The sequence below is a fragment of the Ruditapes philippinarum genome, unplaced genomic scaffold (genome assembly GCF_026571515.1).
Source record: "Ruditapes philippinarum isolate M1 unplaced genomic scaffold, ASM2657151v2 ctg948_1_1_1_1, whole genome shotgun sequence".
NCBI classification, from domain to species: Eukaryota; Metazoa; Mollusca; class Bivalvia; order Venerida; family Veneridae; genus Ruditapes; species Ruditapes philippinarum.
The window spans coordinates 54,469-72,419 of record NW_026854272.1 but is presented as its reverse complement, the minus strand read 5'-3'; the positions used below and the strand labels follow the sequence as shown (position 1 = coordinate 72,419).

At 34.8% G+C, this 17,951-nt stretch overlaps 1 pseudogene; it reads right to left on the bottom strand.

The window, feature by feature from the left end:
- Positions 1–15,397: 15,397 nt before the first annotated feature.
- LOC132739623 (ras-related protein Rab-9A-like) lies at positions 15,398–16,492 on the bottom strand (annotated as a pseudogene).
- Positions 16,493–17,951: the final 1,459 nt, after the last annotated feature.

The window sequence follows — 17,951 nt, the reverse complement described above, 5'->3', positions numbered from 1 at the left end:
AAATCTTCACAATCTTATCACAATATTTTAGAACAAAGGAAAACAACAACAACAACAACAAAACAAAGCATTCCAATGTTCATCCGCAAGCATGTTGTCACTTATCTATGTAATAAATGCAAGCAATGTGCATATCGTTTTCATATTGCTAATCCTACTTTACAAAGTAACGTATGCCTTTCTCCAAATGAATCATACAAAATCGGAATAGAGACAGTATACCGTTTTCTGAAAAGCAACAGGCATTTCGGCTTTTTTCTGTCGTTTTCAATAGTGTTATATTTTATTACATGCTTTTCGGTGGTTTATAGAAATATATCAGTGATTAAAAAACTGGTAATTTCACTGTTTGAAACAGTGAAATTACCAGTTTGATAATTTCACCGTTTTGAATTTAAGCCCCTTATGTTGTTTCAGTGAAATACCAGCGTGCACAGTACTGGGTACCAACTTAATGACTTGACGTCGTAAATGACGTCACGTTGTATTATTATTTGGCGCGCTTTTCATTCAGTATTAGGTTTTATGTCTTTTTAAAACGTTTCTTTGCATGTAATAAAAAGGAAATTTGTTTAGTTTAGTGTAAGATCGAAATATATTTCACCTTGTGAACACCAAAAATTCATATTTCACTCGTGGCTGCGCCACTCGTGAAATATACCTTTTGGTGCTCACTCGGTGAAATATATTCCGATCTTACACCGAACTAAACAAATATCCTCTATATAATTAGTTGCAATAATCTCCCATTTGATGATCAATTACAAAATATGATCTATGTACTCATAGATTATATATGTACCTCTACAGTATAGTAAACATGTGCTGGATATATAACTTCTTTGTTAATATGAGCACAACAGTAAGTACAAATATAAAGGATATGATTTTGGTACCCCCTTTAAACACGTAAACAAAAATTAACAATACATCGTTGTGTTAATTTATATCATCACAGGGACACGCGGTGTTAAAACTAATAACATTGCTGGGCGAGTCCAATAGTAAAAGTACCAACATTCCATTCGTAATATTATTAGACGCCGCTTGAAAGATATGCATTTGTCCATAAAGCAATGGGAAAATTTTAGACTTGATTTTGTGTAATTTATTTTTGTTTTAACAACATTACACTGTTTTTAAATTTTCTAATAAAAATGGCTTTTATGATGTACAACATGTCACAGAGCTTTAATGGATTAATAATAATAATACTAATAAAGACTTTGTTTAACGAGATTAGAATGAACGTTTAACTGAAGTGATATAGTGCCATGTTTGAAAATCATATTATTTTTATCATCTACATAATAAATAACGTGTCAATGAGCCAATCTATAGTCGATCGTTCTAAAACATAACCGTTGAATGAGGTGACAACTGAGGCAGTGTCACTTACTTCATTTGCTTCGCCTGTGTTGAAATTCGGCTCCGCCTTAAATTGTCATATTAAATTTGTTATTATGCTCCATATGCTAGCATTTAGTCTTCGTTGACGGGATAGAAACTTTGATCAATATCACTTGTCGAATCATTAAATTACAAGTTACAAAGCCTAAACCACGCCCACTATCAGAGAGGCGGTTCTCACTTAACCGTTAAGAAGTACAACAAACGCCTGCATGTAAGGGAAGATCATTGCAGAAAAGTTTGTCCTAAAAATCATTCGAACATTATGCAATTCGTACCAATATTTAAATGGTTATATTCTCGGCACATATTGTCTTGAATTTATTTTAAGTATACCAATCATTTCAATTTTATTTGTTATTCAATTTATTTTGAATCGACCAGACGTTTCAGTCTTTGTCTCAACAGACAAACATGTAAGAATTTCAAAACTGGCATTATTTTGTGAATTTATGCATTAGGTTCTACTTTTTCACAAAATATACAACTTTATTATTAAACAACGAGCACATGCCAAGAACATGGAGAAACAATTGATTTGTGCTTCGGATATTTAACTAATATAGAGAACGATTTTCAATGCTGATTGACTGTTCACATCATTTGGCGGCGTCTTTGATATGCAGCATCAACATTTAACTTGTTTACCAATGGTACAACAGGTTTACAATTTACTCTGAATGGATTCTGTCATACCAGAATTGTCATTGACTAGATGATAACCGTTGAACCACTTGCCCTTTGCCGCTTTGGGTTCAAATCCCACCAGGGATTCTCTTATGTGAAGAAGCTATCCAGCTATTTTATGTAACAGCGGAGGTTCTACTCGGGTGTCTGTTTGTGCCTGAAATAAATTCAAAAAATGTATGAAAGGGCACCTGAGGCTATCCTTCACAAGTAAAGCTGGAAAGACGCCATATGACCTAGTCAGTGTCAAAGAAATGCCACTAAAACAAACAAACAAACAAACAAACAAACAAACCCCAAAACAAACAAACAAATTTTATGAACAAATGGCACCACATGCCGAAACTGCAAATCAGCCATAATTTCGAAATCTTTCATTACCGTATTGATAAAAGAGAATGGGGCTGTCTTTATGATTTAAGTCGTTTTTATTCGGTATCATTAAAGCAGCACGCCTTCAGATTCATGTTGATTTTCATGAAAAAGTTCAAAATTAATTATAAAGTATAAAATTGTGAAGTTACCATGCAAACGGAACAATTTGCACATTATCAACGGCACTTACATCCCATGTTAATTACAAAAAGAGGTCAAATTATGCAAAAAAAGTCTTTACTGCGTTAGTATGCAGTAGAAATATATACCTGTACATTATTACTGAAAAATCAGCCATTAATCGCACATAAAATGTAAATTATTTCTTGAAGCTTGAATCTTTTTTTTTACTTTTTCCTAAAAATGTAGTACATTTTTCTCATGCTTGACTTTATTGAAATATTTTATTTCATCTGGAAGCATGCATCTTTAACGATTTTCATTATTACTAAATTGATCGATTGCGATTATGATAGTCAATTTTTCAACATTAGATCGTGAAAATGATGACAGAAATGATCACTTTATTGAGACGAAGTGTCGTGCGCAACATTTGGGTCGCTACCTTGGAGGTCAAGGTCACAGCATGACCTTGCAGCAAAATCGTGTCTGGCCCATAACTTTGTTACTTTAAGTCAGATTTAACAACTATTTCACAGACCTGATCACCATATTGAATCGACGTGTCGCATGCAAAATTTGGGTCACGGTCACAGCAGGACCTTGCAGCAAAATCTTGTCCGGCCCATAACTTCGTTATTAACTCACCAGAGCCGAAGGCTCAGGGTGAGCTATTAGTATCAAAGGGGGATGCTCCGGCGTCCGGCGTCCGTCGTCATGCGTCAACAATCGTCTTTTTCTCTGAAACTACTAAGCAGATTTACTTCAAATTTGGTCTGTAGCATTCTTGTGACAGTCACACTAGAATTTGCTCATGTCATTCCAATTGGCCCCTTTTAGGGGTCAGCAGAGCTAAAAATAGAAAAACCTTTAAACATCTTCTTCTACAGAACTAATTGATGAATGATCACCAAACTTTGTCTGTAGCATTTTTGGGTAGTCTTTTATTAAGTTTGCTCACATTAATTTGATTGGCCCCTTTTAGGGGCCGCTAAAGCTAAAAATAGAAAAACCTTTAAACATCTACTTCAGAACCAATTGATTGATGATCACCAAACTTTGTCTGTAGCATTATTGGGTAGTCTTTTATCAAGTTTGCTCATATTTATTTGGTTAGCCCCTTTTAGGGGCCGTTAAAACTAGAACTGCCACTATCATGGCGTGAATACCCCCGCATACCACTTTATCAGAATCAACAGTGGCCATTTAGAGCTCAAGGACAACCTCCCTGCCAAATCTGAGGTTACTAAGCCAGTGCATTGCTAAGTTATGTATTCTACATGCTTCAAATGTGAAAATGTCAAAATCAATACATTGCGGACAGGACATTCTTTAGCAATTGAGAAGAAAAGCATTTTTTGTCAAGGTCCCTGTGACCTTGATCTTTGACCCAGTGACCTCAAAATCAATAGGGGTCACCTTATAGTCATGATCAACATCGATACCAAATATGAAGACTGTGGGTCAAAGGAATCTTAAGTTAATGGGTGGACAAACTTTTTGAAGTCAAAGTCCCTATGACATTGACCTTTGATCCAGTGACCTCAAAATCAAAAGGGGTCATCTACTAATCATGATCAACATCCATGTCAAATATGAAGACTGTGGGTCAAAGGAATCTAAAGTTATTGGGCAGACAAAGTTTTTGAAGTCAAAGTCCCTGTGACTTTGACCTTTGACCTGGTGACCTCAAAATCAATAGGGGTCATCTACTAATCATGACTAACCTCCATGCCAAATATGACGACTGTAGGTCAAAGGAATCTTAAGTTATTGGGCAGACAAGCTTTTTGAAGTCAAGGCCCCTGTGACCTTGACCTTTGACCTGTGACCTCAAAAATCAATAGGGGTCATCTACTAATCATGACTAACCTCATGCCAAATATGACGACTGTAGGTCAAAGGAATCTTAAGTTATTGGGCAGACAAGCTTTTTGAAGTCAAGGCCCCTGTGACCTTGACCTTTGACCTGGTGACCTCAAAATCAATAGGGTCATCTACTAATCATGACTAACCTCCATGCCAAATATGAAGACTAAGGGTCAAAGGAATCTTAAGTTATTGGGCGGACAAGCTTTTTTGAAGTCAAGGCCCCTGTGACCTTGACCTTTGACCTAGTGACCTCAAAATCAATAGGGGTCATCTACTAATCATGACTAACCTCCATGCCAAATATGAAGACTAAGGGTCAAAGGAATCTTAAGTTATTGGGCGGACAAGCTTTTTGAAGTCAAGGCCCCTGTGACCTTGACCTTTGATCTAGTGACCTCAAAATCAATAGGGGTCATCTACTAATCATGACTAACCTCCATGCCAAATATGAAGACTAAGGGTCAAATGAATCTTAAGTTATTGGGCAGACAAGCTTTTTGAAGTCAAGGCCCCTGTGACCTTGACCTTTTGACCTAGTGACCTCAAATCAAAGGGGTCATCTACTAATCATGACTAACCTCCATGCCAAATATGAAACTAAGGGTCAAAGGAATCTTAAGTTATTGGGCAGACAAGCTTTTTGAAGTCAAGGCCCCTGTGACCTTGACCTTTGACCTAGTGACCTCAAAATCAATAGGGGTCATCTACTAATCATGACTAACCTCCATGCCAAATATGAAGACTAAGGGTCAAAGGAATCTTAAGTTATTGGCGGACAAGCTTTTTTTGAAGTCAAGGCCCCTGTGACCTTGACCTTTGACCTAATGACCTCAAAATCAATAGGGGTCATCTACTAATCATGACTAACCTCCATGCCAAATATGAAGACTAAGGGTCAAAGGAATCTTAAGTTATTGGGCGGACAAGCTTTTTGAAGTCAAGGCCCCTGTGACCTTGACCTTTGACCTAGTGACCTCAAAATCAATAGGGGTCATCTACTAATCATGACTAACCTCCATGCCAAATATGAAGACTAAGGGTCAAAGGAATCTTAAGTTATTGGGCGGACAAGAAAAAACCGACGGACGGACGGCCGGACGGACGGACGGCCGGACGGACACAGCCGGACGGACGGACAAGCTGATTCCAGTATACCCCCCTTACAACTTTGTTGTGCGGGGGTATAATTAAAAATAGAAATATGTTTAAACATCTTCTCATACAGAACTTATTAATGGATGATCACCAATCTTTGTCTGTAGCATTTTTGGGTAATCTTTTATCAAGTTTGTTCACATCAATTTGATTGGCCCCTTTTAGGGGCCGCTAAAGCTTAAAATAGAAAAACCTTTAAACATCTTATACTTCAGAACCAATTGATGAATGATCACCAAACTTTGTCTGTAGCATTCTTGTGTACTCTTTTATCTGGTTTGCTTATATTAATTTGATTAGCCCCTTTTAGGGGCCACTAAAGCTAAAAATAGAAAAAACCTTCGAACATCATTTCCTACTGAAATAATTGATAGATGATCACCAAACTTTGTAGCATTCTTAGGTAGTCTTTTATCAAGTTTGCTCATATTACTTTGATTAGCCCCGTTTAAACTAAAGCTTAAATGCCCCAGGTCATGACATTTCTTCAAATTATTGTTTAAATATATTCTATGCTCAAATTTAATATTAGAATATATTGACATTCCAACACTGAAAAGCAGCTGTTTCCTGTGAGCGACTCAGGGCCATCATGGCCCTCTTGTTTAAAGTCAGATTTTACAACTATTTCATAGAAATGATCACCATATTGAGACAATGTGTCGTGCACAACAGTTTGGTTGTTTTTACAATTTGAACTTTGTCTGTGACATAACTCTGACACTACAAGAGGTATACCTTCCTGTGTCCATCCTATTCGGGGAGCATCACCCGATTCAACCGGCTCTTGTTTTCTGAGGATTGGGGAAATGATATACTATTTTCAATTGGGAATATGACCCAATAACGGCTTGGAATGTAATAAAATGCAGTTAATAGTATCTTATTGCATTTTACTTTCAAACATTTCAATTTCTGTTTTTACATTTGTCGGATACCAAACAAGTATTCCATGAAAGTAACTGCTGCTAGAAGTAATTAAACTTCTTTAAAAATGTACATTAAAAAGTCCGCAATGACCTTATTCAATTTTGGCCATTTTGGGCGCAATCCTGAGACTAGAAAATGAACTGATAGAAGAGTAATTTTATGTAATTTGTTTACAGCACGAGACAATTTATATTTTGAATGATTGAAACAGTAATGTAATTTTGGGATTATTGTAAAGTTTAACAATTTGTTTATGTGTGTTTAGTACCACCAAAACCGCTGTCATTTTAAAATGACCTGCATATCAGAAAGGAGATGACTTTCGTATTTTCCGAAATTACCATATACACGGTGCATATCCATATCGGTACCCTCTTTGCGAAATCTGCTGAAATGGTACCCTATTTGCACATGCACAGGTCATTCTCTGCTAAAAACAAACCAGCGATGGATAGCAATCCAGTAAAATTTCATTGTAATAAGGAAAGGAGGGATGACACTTTGAAAACATGTATACCACGGAACACTAGAATGTTTTATTTATGTGCTGATTTGTCATGTGCCCGTTTTTCATGTACTGCAACTTCATTTTTATATCACAGGTACCCTCTCATTTTTTAACACATATAGGTACCCTCAAGGCACGACATATGCTGTTATTTGCGTTAATCGTTAAGTATTTCTTACTTTTATGTAAATATTACATACTGAACCATTAACGCAAATAAAAGCATAGGTCGTGCTTTGAGGGTACCTATGTGGGTACCTGCGATATAAAAATTCAAATGAAGAGAGGTAGCCCGTGCCGCTGCAAAACCGAAAGTAGGGTGTTTTTATGAATTTTACATTTATTTTTGACAATATACTGCCATTTACCGAAGATGATACGTAAATGAACATATTAAATATGTATGATGTATATATAATCAAGCCACAGGTTCATTGCAGCCCAAAAAGTATGTCGAGGTGATGGACGAGGCAAGACATGTCGATTTTTGTAGCTTATTGTGAAGTTGCAGTACATGAAAAACGGGCACATGACAAATCAGCACATAAATAAAACATTCTAGTGTTCCGTGATATAAATGTTTTCTAAGTGTCATCCAACCTATCCTTATTACAATGAAATTTAACTGGATTGTTATCCATCGCTGATTTGTTTTTAGCAGAGAATGACCTGTGCATGTGCAAATAGGGTACCGTTTCAGCATATTTCGCAAAGAGGGTACCGATATGGATATGCACCGTGATATATATAGTGTTTAAAAAGAATTCATGTCACAAATGGACGTGAATTTCATCTAAATACGTGAATTTCATCTAAATATGTACTTATAGTCGTGTTCAGTATGATGAATTTTTATAATTAATTTTGGAGTTCTTCTTGGAAGCCATCTTAAATGTTCCATTTTTCCCAGTGGTGGCAGGGTGACACCTATTGAAGTTTTTACAGACGTCGTGTCTTCCACAGCTACCTCTATATTGCAGTGTTACAAATGTGGTTTATATTTGTAAACCGTATTCAAATAGACAGAAAGAAACCATGAAGAACGTTCAAAACAGCAAAATTGAAAATGTTGCAGGCTCCTATTCATGGTCGGTACTGTCAAGTGCAAGCTACCGTCTACGCCCCCTCCCTGGCACCGTCTTGAGCAGAATTCAATATTTTCACATGACAATGGTAAAATTTTGAATTTAGAAACATCCGCAGATGTATTCATACGGCGGTAATCATGGAACACTTCATGTGACACGTTAATGCCATTCAATGAAAAGCGGGCCTATATCACAAGCAGTCGGTGCGTGTGGACATGTATACCTTTCTACCTTTACTATATTTATATAGTACAATAGTACATGTATATATGGATGAAATCTTAAAATACAACTTACCTCTGTTGTTTTATTGAAAATAAGATGTTTTAAAAACTTTATGAGTGAAAAAATATTTTATTAGTGAAAATAATATTTTATGTATAAAAATAAGTGGGCGTGGTCATGTACATCGAAGCGCACCGACTGCCTGTGTCCTACTGAATATGGTCCCTAATTAAAAGGATGCGTGTGTCCTAAACGATAATAAATGAGTAAAATTTAATCAAAAGGAATTTTGAAAGGAGATCAGAGCTAGATTATAAAGCCTGCATATCATAGACAAGCTGTCATGAGACAATTTTAAAAAAATAAGCAAGCGGGTGATTAAACATTACTCAATACCATCCATAAAGAAATCAAAGGGCTGCAAGCTCTTTGGTATTTTCTGATCTTAGCAATCTAAATCGTACTGTATATCTGTGTTTATTTTTATATACCATAATTCATCTTACAGGGCACCGAGATGCAGCGAATGCGTTTAGATTTTTTACTACAACAGTTTGAGTTTGATACATAAGGAATTTTGCATGACTAAGAGTTGCATCAAAAAATCATTTATGTTCATTTTTTATGGGAAACAAAAACATTATCCTTGCATATCCCGGGGTACTTCCTTAAAAAGAACTTGAAAAACAAAAAAAACCCCCGACCCCTCGCACCCTAAAGGGCGTTACCCCATACGGGGAAATTTACAGAAGAAATCCTGAATAAAATCAAACAATTCTAAATCTAGAATTTCCATTTCGGGTTTGTAATCCTTATCAATTTCGAGGTATTTTGTTCACGATAAACCTGTTGTCAATAATTCAGCGAAAATCTTCTCGCCAAAACAGTCCGACATGTATATATTCCACTACTCGACAGTCAGATTTATTTGTATTCTACGCTAATCGACATCGCTAAAAATAGCATTTTATTTCATCCGCGTAATTTGTGATTGCGCTTTTATTGACAATTCTATAAGCCAACGCTACTTTTCAACTTTGAATGCGTTGTAATTTGTTTGATACTTGTAACAAAATAAAAATATTTCTTTCTTTTACATCGCTAGTTTTAACCTGTTTTGAGAAGTACTTGTTAGGTTTGTCGTGAAATTCTGTGCCAGAGATAAAATGTCAGCATTGTATTTCCTGATCTGCGATCAGAAAATACAAAAAAAGTCAAATAGAAACAACTTAAAACTTCACAAACACAACCCTTATGTCGTGATGAACGGTCTTAAAGGATCGGATATATATCATCTCAGACTGTATGTACGAGGCAACTTTTAACAGCCTCCAAACGGCACAAACCACGCTGATGTGCAGAAAAAAATTGGAGAGAAGAACATAGATCTAGAACGGAAAAATTGAAACTGTTGCACGCAAAGAGAAAAATACGTATAATGAATTAATTTATGTAGAAGTCCGTTCTGCTTTTTAGCTCACCTGAGCTTGTTCAGGGTGAGCTTTTAGGATCGTTGAATGTCCGTCCACATTTGTTCGTTAACACTCTAGTGGTCACATTTTGCCTAAATCATCATCAAACTTTGTCAGGATGCTTGTCTAGGTAATTGCTCGGATGAGTTCGAACATGGGTCATCTTGGATGAATCTAGGTCACAGGAGCGAAAAATAGAAAATCTTATTCACACTCTAGTGGCAACAGTTTTGATCCAAATATCCTGGATATTGGTCTGAAAGTTTGTTTTGATGATTTTTAGAAAAGTTCGAATATGGGTCACCTGGGGTCATTACTAGGTCACACCGTCAAAATATGGAAAAACCTTGTTAACACTCTTGTGGTCACATTTTTGACTCGACTGTCATGAAACTTGGTCAGAATGCTTGTCTAGGTAATTGCTCGGACGAGGTCGATTGGTCAGGTGAGCGATTTTGGCCCTCTTGTTTTTAAAGAAGTATAAAACATTGAAGGTCAAGGTCATTTATGAGTTAAAGGCCAAAGCAAACTCGAGTTATTGAGCAGATACCAGAAGTTTTTGTTAAAAACCTGGTTTAATGAAGTAATAAGGAGAATTTTAAAAAAATCAACTTGCTGGAATAGCTTAAAACCATACACAGCCCTATTTTCAAATTGATAAAATGGGAAAAAAACACCGAAAAATGGATGGCACAGTTATATAATTGGCAATATCATGTACTTTGTACTGATAAGTAAGTGATGAAGCCATTAGTATAGATAGTACTAAAGATATATCTAACTTGCCGGTTTATGTTAACCATATTCATTTTCAAAGTCCTGGATAGGTAAATATGGAAGCCACAGTTATATAACTTGCCCAGCTCATGTACTTTGTATTGATAAGTGAGTGTGTATATTATGAAACCATGAACTCAAGAAAAATCCAACTTGGCCTTTTAGGTTAACCTCGTACGGACAAAAGGATGGACGGACAGTTCAATAACTAAATATTCCGGGGTTTAAAAAAAAAAGTTATTCCTTTTTAAAAAAATCAATAGATATGTCTATAGTCACACTTGTTATTTTGTCCAAATATAAATCATTTCCATAAGTTCCATTTTACATCTAAAACTGCACATGGTCAAAATTTCAAAGCTGTATATCAAAGGCCAAGAAAATAGGTCACTTCATCAAAATCTAGGTCAGCTGAAATCAAAGTTCAATTTTACATCTAAAAATGTGCATATGGTCTAATTTGATAGCTTTACATCAAAGGGAAAATAAAGTAGGTCACTTGATCAAATTATCTAGGTCAGCTGATATCCAAGTTTTAAAAGTACATGTAGGTCACTTCATCAAGAATTAGGTCAGCTGATATCAAAGTTCAATTTTATATCTAAAACTAAGCACACGGTCTAAATCTCATTGCTTTAGGATAAAATTAAAGAATTTTTATAAATTTGACGCTTGAAGTCAAGGTCAATTAAAGGTCAAGGTTCACATCTTTATTATTCAATATGTTTGTTTGGTTGAAGTTGTTTTGTCCAAGATTAAATCAGATCCGTACATAAATAAAACAAGAGCTGTCCGTAAGACAGCGCGCTCGACTTTTTTATTGCTTGCCAATAAAAAAAGTTTTTGCAGTAAAAGGCAATACAAGAATCTCTGTATTTTTAAAGTGAACAATGGCCATGAGCATTAAGATATTTAGTGAAGAATTATTTTACTGAATTGTGTGATACCCTTGAACACTGCAGGCAAAGTTTGAAATGTTTAAGTCAAAAGAGGGCTGGTAAGAAAGAAAAAAAAAACTAAGTCGATAAAAGGCCTTAATTTTTTAAAACAAATCCTTGACAGAGTTACCTTCTCTGCGTACAGATGGGGGTAATGATGTGAAATAAAGCATTAAAAGTTTCAAAGCAATATCTCAAAGGGGGTTAAGGCAATAAGTGGATTTTACCCATATTCAATGTATTTTCTAAGTCAAAAAGGGGCATAATTCTGTCAAAAACCTTGACAGAGAGTTATGTCCTCTTGTCTGTTGATGAAGGTCGTGATGGTAAACAAGTATGGTCAGTTTCAAAGCAATACCTCCAATGGTTTTGAAATAAAGTGAGGTGGTACAAAAAACTTAACCAAGCTCAATACACTTTCTAAGTCAAAAAAGGGCCATAATTCTTGTCAAAAACCTTGACAGAGTTATGTACTCTTGTCTGTAGATGGAGGTTATGATGGTGAACAAGTATGGTAAGTTTCAAAGCCATACTTGTAATACTTCTGAAATAAAGTGGGGTGGTACGAAAAACTTAACCAAGGTGTGACGCCAATGCCGACGCCGGGGCGAGTAGGATAGCTCCCCTTTTCCATAGAAAAGTCGAGCTAAAAATTATGACAATTTAATCAAAATTTAATAATTTGGCCATTGATGGTCAAGGTCATTTGAAGCTCAATGTCAGTTATCTTTAAGAAGGCTCCTTTTTCAAAAACTTTGTTTAGTCAAATATGAAGATAATCCATTTATTTAATTACCCAAGTTACTGTCAAAAATCATTGAAAGATTCAGTTATTCAACCTCCAAGTAAAAGGTTATAAATGACTCCAAGAGGGTCCAATTTGAGTTCTGTACACATGAAGGTTCGTATCTTAAATAATAGTTGTATCTTAAAATGAAGTCAATCCATTCATAATAAATATAGTTATAGACAGTTACAGCAAAATATATTTTTTTTTCAATAATTTGACCTTCAAGGTCTGTCTAGTTTACTTGAAGATCTATCCTAGAAGATTGTTGTGATAAAGTTTCAAGATAATCCATTCTAAAATAACAATAATAAGGTCTAGTCACTAAAAGCAAAAATCAAGAAAATTTAGAAATTTCACCTTGAAAGGTCAAGGACATTTATGAATGAAGATCAAGTTTAGTCTGGTCTGCTTGAAGGTCTTGTCCCAAAATGGTTTGTTGTGGCCAATTATGAAGACAATACACATAGAAGTTCTGATCAACGACAGGAACAGGAACATGCAATACCTCTATAAAGTCCAACTTAATATTGGAATCACTTAAGAACGCCCTATAGCTGATACCAGCCTCTCTAGAAAAAAACATGTATCAAAATGGTCATAAGAAAAGAGACCCATAACCTTTTCAAAATAGTATGTAGATCACTGGGTTTCAGTCAAGGTCATCCAAAGTAAAACTTCACACACTCTAAGTTTAAAATCGCAATGGTGAAAATCTGAAGATCAGAGAAATATCTTGTATACAGACTGGATTTTTTTGTATCTTTTGAAGGAGATCACCAAAAAGAATCATTCTGCTAAAGTTTGGTGTCAAATCAAAACAGTGGTTTGGAGAAGATATTGAAATAATGTCGCAAACAACAGTTCATATTTGATTATGTTGTGCTCAGATGAGTTTAGAGTAACCAAAATTCATAGTGATCACTAAGCTTTGGTTTCTGTCTATCAATTATTTCATGTGCTTCTTGTTCGGCAAATTGACATTTCAAAAAACGATCCAGTATGAAATAGCGCATTTGTTTATGAATATGCAAAAAAATATCAACCGCCTGAATCCCAGGCTAGAGTGCATCAACCTTCTATTGATGTTCAAGTTGACTTAATAAGTCAGTGTTTGGTAAAAAGAACGGGGCCAAGAGCCAAAACAGCTAGTATCTTAAAATACATTATTGATAAAAGAAACTAAAACTGTATTTAAAGTCTAAAAAAAATCTTTTATGGAAAAGCTATTTTGTATGGAAAAAGCAATTTCAATTTGATAAAGCGGAAAACCTGTTTTATATGGAAAACCTGCTTAGTATTATGAAGCTCTTCTCTTCTGTATCTATCAGAAAAATATACACATGTCCATGAATACAACACAAACAACATCTTTTTACTTTATTTTTTTTAAAGCAGAAGCATAGAAAGGAACATATATTGTTTTTTAAGAGTGTTGTATTTAATGAAATTTCATGATTTTTGTCCAGCCTAGGTTTTAGCATCAATTTAAAGCAGTACTTAGCAAAAAAAACCAGAACAGCAAATACCCTGCTGAAATTTGTGTAATGGACTTGCGGTCAGGCTTTGAATTTGGAATTGAAACAGTCCATCCAGGTTTAAGGATTTTGATTTCATAATACAACATGAACTGTCGAGGACAGTAAACGCTCGACTATTCGTAAAGTTGTCACAAGGATGTTTGCATCAAGTGTACAATAATGCTTACCTATATGAATACATAAATTGTCCAAAACGGTACAAAGGGCTTGTTTATTAAGATGTTTTATCGGTAAATCAAACTGCTCTATTATTATGTATGCATAAATTTGTCCCAAAAAAGGCACAAACCCTCCAGTAGTTATGGAGATACCAACTTACAGCAAAACCTTTACCAAGAATTTCTAAGCCGAAAAAAGGGGCATAATTATAAAAAGAAATGATCAAGAGTTGTGGGACTTGTGCCAATCATGTAAGATACACAGAGAAAACAAGTGTGTGGAAGTTTCAATCCATTCCGCTTCCAGTAAGTTTATGGGAGATACCCAGCTTACATTGCAAAAATTAACCAAGAAATTCTAAGTCGAAAAAGGTGCCGCATAATTTTGAAAAAAAAAGCAAATCAGAGTTATGGGAGCTATGTAACCACAGGGACGCTGACGCCGACATGGTGGACTGCATAAGCGTCATTATTCTGCTAATAGTGGAGCTAAAAATTGAAGATTGAAAAGTTCCATGTGGCAGTGATGTAGTGATGTACAGATCCCACCGACCTGGCTGTATTCTGTTTGGCAAAGGTTAATCATGTTTGGTTTGCAAGTTAAAGAGTTAAATTCTGTACCAGTTTTTTTTTAGCCTGCTTTTATTCATTAAGAAGCTTATAAATCCAAAAAAATTAAAATTTAAAAAACTTTTCTTGCCCATAGCAAAACAGTCACAGAACTGTTCTAACTCAGGACTTATGGTTTCATACTCAACTCCACCCTCCCTACACAAGCTAATAAAGTGAGTCAAAAATTCAAATTTCATTCTCAAAGATCAGTTGAACAATGTACAACAATTGGCACTGGCATTCATTTAACATTAGCTAAAGTAACAAATTTATCAAGAGTTTTTTTTTTTAAAAATATACAGGTACAGGATGACAGTTTGAAGTTCATGAAGATAACATAAAAAAACCCACAACAACAAAACAACAACAAAAGACAGATGCTTTTCTGAACAATCGACAACAGTAAATTTTTTTTCGATCAAGGATTGGTTATGTTAAAAATTTGGTGACAATTATAAATATCAGCGCTTGGTAACAATTAATTATTTGAACTGCTGATAAAGCTCGTCCCTTTATCAGTGTTTTTTCATTTATCACTCCTCAACTGTTATCTTGTACCAGTGTATAATTATAGGCAAAATATCAGTCAATACAGTCATGTTATAACAAAATATTAAACAGTAAAATCAGTAAGAAAAACATGTACACCATTTTTACAGAAAGTTAAAACAATATGTCTCTAAAACATGAAAGAACCATTTGTTGGAATCAAGAAGAACAGAATGTTGGGCTAGTTGATTAACAGTTTTGATTTTTTCAATTAATTACAACAACCGCCACTTTGTTTAGGTTTCCGACTCAAATCTACCGTGTTTCCATGTTGGGGTTTTTCATCCAACAATTCTTCAATTTCTTTCAATCGTTCAACAGCAGCTTAAAAGCAGTTTCTACAATTTGTGGAATCTTTTGCACTTGTCTCATAATACGGGGCAATTGCCGTTCTGGTTACACCAGTCCGTCCGAACCATTTCCTCATTTACGCAGCCCTATTTTCAACATCAACTTTATTTCCTATTATCACAAATGGAAAATTATTACCATCTTGTATATCCTGCGTAATATAAAAATTCTTTCTTCCACATAGATAAATTTTTAAAACTCTGCATATCATCGACAGCAAAAGTCAGCAAACAGCAATCTGCTCCACGATAAAATGGTGGTCCTTAATGATTTAAAAACGTTCCTGGCCCGCTGTGTCCCATATCTGCATCGTGTACGTCTTCTGTGGTCCACAGTTACATCTTTATCAGAAATTCGACTCCTATTGTATGGGGAATGATGTGCACAAACTTGTTGCTAACAAAATCTGTTCATCAACGAACTTTCCCGACTCCGCCATCCCCAAGAAAGGAACTACTTTAGCAGCTTGGAACTTCCCATAACATTTCATCTATCCACGAAAAATATGAATTTATTAAATTATAATGTAATTAATAAAGCATACAATTGACATAGTGAAGACTGATGTTCAAATAATGAAAAACTTTAAATCAGTAAAACAGAGAGAAATTGAATCCCTAAAGTGACTCCAAAACGGCAAAATTAGAAATGTTGACGGCTGGATTTGATTGAGCCTGTTCATGCACAGTATTGGAAAGTTCAAACTACTGTCCATGCCCCCTAGCACTGGCTTAAGTAGAATTCAACAGTTAAACATGAACTGTTAGAATTTTGAATTTTGAAACATCCGCAGAAACCATAAATTGTTAACTATGCACTATTAAAATCAATTTTATACCCCCATTATTTTATCCCACAACATTCTTAGTTTATACCAATTTATATTATTCCATTACTGTTATGTGACCTGCAATCCTTAAAATTACCAGTCTAACATGTTAACCATTTGGACACACTGCCCTGTCACTAACAACCTATTAATTTGTTAGAATATAATACGCTATATATAGTTTTTAAGGTAGTCTTACTCTAATGCTTTCCCGCCAAAAAAAATCTAACATCAACCAATATCATAGGAAATCTGTTATTTCCTGATTATTTCACTTGTGTTATAAACTGATACCGAAGATTGTGAAAAAAAACATTCTGGAAATAACCGATTTTATTACGATATTGACCAATGTTAGAATTTTGTGGCGGGAAAGCATTAAAGTAAGAAAACCTTAAGACTACCTTAAGATAAATTCAATCACATGTTAATGTCTAAATAAGCTGTTATTAGGATAAAAATTATTATGATCCTTAGGAACATTAGGCGCATATTTTGCAATTCTTCAACAACATTAAAATATGTTTGTACTCAAACCACTACACCCATACATGGTTTTGAGCTTAAACTCTCTCAAATTCAGAATGCTCAATGCTTATGCACTTAATTTTACTAAAACAGCTGGGACTGACCCGCAAATTCTGCAGAATGATTTTCTTTTGTTAGACATTAAAACAATAATACTAAGATTTTTTTATCTTCTTTACAAAATACTTAGTTATTTTCCCAGATACATGTATTTAAGGGAATGGTCCCATACCCAACATGCAAAATCTCTAAAAAATTTGAAAATATTATATGGCAATGTAATAAACAATTAAATACTGTTTCCCCTGCATGCTTCCTTGTTGATCGAGTATTATTAAGTTTAATATTGATGCATCTTATTGACTTAAATGTATGACTATGCTCTAGATCACTTGACCTTAATTAAGAGGTCTGTCCGCAATTATTACATATTATCATACTATTTTTAATGGACTTGTAAATCTGGACAAAACCATTCATCACTTTACGTAAAATTTCAAAATACAGTAAACTCTACATATAACGATATCGATATCGCTTTTAACGCTATGACACGTATATTGATGCTGTTGCCATAGTCCCGACTCCTATTTTCAAACTGGTTGCCTCTCAAATATAACCATTTCTGGATATTACAATACAAAATTGGCAGACCCCTGAATATTGTTATAAACGAAGTTTACTGTACAATATAAAATTGGCAGACCCCTGAATATTGTTATAAACAAAGTTTACTGTACAATATAAAATTGGCAGACCCCTGAATATTGTTATAAACAAAGTTTACTGTACAATGTAAAATTGGCAGACCCCTGAATATTGTTATAAACAAAGTTTACTGTACAATATAAAATTGGCAGACCCCTGAATATTGTTATAAACAAAGTTTACTGTACAATATTGTTATAAACAAAGTTTACTGTACAATATAAAATTAGCAGACCCCTGAATATTGTTATAAACGAAGTTTACTGTACAATATAAAATTGGCAGACCCCTGAATATTGTTATAAACGAAGTTTACTGTAAGTACCAACAG